General features: G+C 56.7%; 1 protein-coding gene across 2 annotated transcripts in view; it reads right to left on the reverse strand.

Annotated features, from left to right (window-relative positions):
• Nucleotides 1–2,511, reverse strand: part of NCS1 (neuronal calcium sensor 1) — a 41,926-nt gene that overhangs the window by 36,126 nt on the left and 3,289 nt on the right. The gene's annotated exons all lie outside the window — the stretch shown is intronic.

Below are 2,511 nucleotides of genomic sequence, written 5' to 3' on the forward strand. Positions count from 1 at the left end.
CCCCCTCTGGATCCACAGTCACGTGGGCAGGTATTACAGATGAGCAAACTGGTGCTCAGAGAGGGTAAGCGACTTGCCCAAGGTCACAGAGCCTGAGTGAGACCCAGCCTTGATTTTCAGGATACTGAGTTCTTCCCTAACCACAGACCTGATGTTTCCTGCCCAGATGCCCAACCTAGTGCTGGAGTCCAACCTCGATTCCTCTTCTGGAGACAGGACGCAGGCCCGCATGGCCTTACCCCTGTGCGCACAGGACACGTAGAAATTAAGGAAGCCTCCCTCCCCCCCTCCCTCCTGGCCTTCCCTCTCCTGGTGGCTTATCCCTCACCTGGCTGTGGGGCCCTCCACTCCCACCTCCATCATTTGTCCCAAGACGAGTACCAGATACTACTCCCCCAAGGCAATGTCTTGCCCTCTCTGGCTGCTGCTACCCGGACCTCCCGTCCAGATGCTCATCCACAAGCAGCCGTGTGTCGGGCACCATCCTAGGCATCAGGAAAAAGGCCAAGGAGGCTCAAGGTTGGCAAGCAAGGTCAAGGCAGAGCCTGGGCTGACCAAGAACAACAAAGAGATGACCTCCTCCGCGCCCTGGACAGAGGGTCCCTGGGGAATGCCATGAGCACCATGGGCGAGGATAAGGAGGGAGGGCCGGAGAGGTCGCTGGCTTGGGCCCAGAAGCCTTTAAACGGATGCAGCTCAGGCCGCGGCGAATGGCTTGAGCTCGCGGAGCTCGGCCTTTCGGACTCCCGGGCCAGTTTCCATCTGAGGGCAGGAATCACACCTCTCTTGCTCACATCTCTGTCTCTGTGCCCAGCAGAGTAGGCACTTAGTGACAGGCAGGCCAGGCCGGCCTAAAAATTAAGAAGTGGAGGTGGGGCGGGGGGCAGAGAATGGCTGCAGGTAAAACAAGAACCTGCTAAGATTCAGGCAGAACAAAGATCCCAGCTCTCTACGCCTCTGGTGTGCCAGGCACCAAGACCAAGGCCGTGGGCAGATGCCTCTGCGGACACATGAACGTCACCCATGAGGTACATTTGAGACCAGTTCAAGATGAAGCTGAATTGTGCATTCAAAACAATATAGACAATGATCGCAAACATGCCCCCTTGCATCCTTGACAAGTGTTTGTCCTGACTTAAGGATGACCCTTTACCATACGCCATGTATTTGACTGTTATGTACATTATCCTGTGACTCCTTACATGCTCTAGGAGTCAGCCACTACAAGCATATGCATTCTGCAGATGAGGAAAACAAGGCTCGGTTAGGTGAGGGGCTGGCTAGTCCCCCGGCCTGGGCACACAGGGATGACAACAGCCTCACCGATAAGCCGGAAGAAGGTGGGTCAGACCTCAAGAAAACCAGGCTGCCGCTCGAGGAGTCCCTGAGGGCCACACAGCTGGAGCTTTGAGACATTCTCCTGCTCCCCCTGCCACCAACCCCTCCCCACACACACACAGGCCACCGGGACAGTCTTTCCCAGGGAGCAGAGGAGAACCACCACGGGTGGCAGCCAGCGCTGACCCAGGTGTGACCACCTGGGCTCCCCTGTGGGCCCTACTCAGCACTGTAGCCAGCTGTGCTGTGCCCGAGGTGGCCTCAGACACCAGGTGATGCTTGCACATGCCAGGCCCCCAGAACCAGTGGTGGGTCTTCACCTGGGGCTCCTGGGAACCAAGACCAACACAACAAACACTTGTCAAGGATCAGATTTCTGGGCCCGGCCTAGACCTAAAGAATCAGGAATCTGGAAGGGCCACCCCACGTGGGCACCTTGGTATTTTGACAAGCTCTCGGGGACATTGTGACACGTGAGCATCCTTCCTAAGTGCTCCTGTCTTGACTCCATACACAGAGTTCCCTGAACAGAGAACAGATGGCTCCACTCCCCACCTGGGGGCTCAACAAGCTGGAGGCTTTCTCTGCTCATCCTGCTGGGAGACTTTTCATTCAACAAATCTGTGGACCTACTAAGTGCCAACACAACCAACAGACAGGGCCTGCACTGAGGGAGCCAGCATCAGCAAGGGAAACACACAGGAGGCAAATGAACCCACCGCCCACCCCACCAGCCCATCCCTATAAGGGCCCTAGGAAAAGCACCGGCTCTCTCCCTGATCAAAACTGTTCCATGTCTCCAAAAACCTTTAAAAATAGCCCAGCCCAGCCCAGCCCAGCCCCACCAGGCCAGTTCCTAACTAAGCCTGTTGACTCAACTTCTCCCAAAGTTGACAGATCTGCCCAGAGAAAGGGGAGTGGACAAAATGACTGCCCCAGGCCCCTACCCACCCAGAAGTCAACTGCCATGGCTTACGGCAAACACCAGAAAGGGTTACACAGAAGAAAGGGCCCCCCGACTTCCTGGCATGAGCGCTGAGGTCTCTCAAGGGACGTGACTTTGCAGACAGACGGACCTGAGTGCAAGTCCCGACACCGCCTGGTGACGGGCCGCGGGATGGTAAGCGTGCCACCCACCTCTGAGCCGTAGTTTCAGTAAATGGGGGTTGTTGG

This window comes from Pteropus vampyrus, unplaced genomic scaffold (genome assembly GCF_000151845.1).
Source record: "Pteropus vampyrus isolate Shadow unplaced genomic scaffold, Pvam_2.0 Scaffold95, whole genome shotgun sequence".
NCBI classification, from domain to species: Eukaryota; Metazoa; Chordata; class Mammalia; order Chiroptera; family Pteropodidae; genus Pteropus; species Pteropus vampyrus.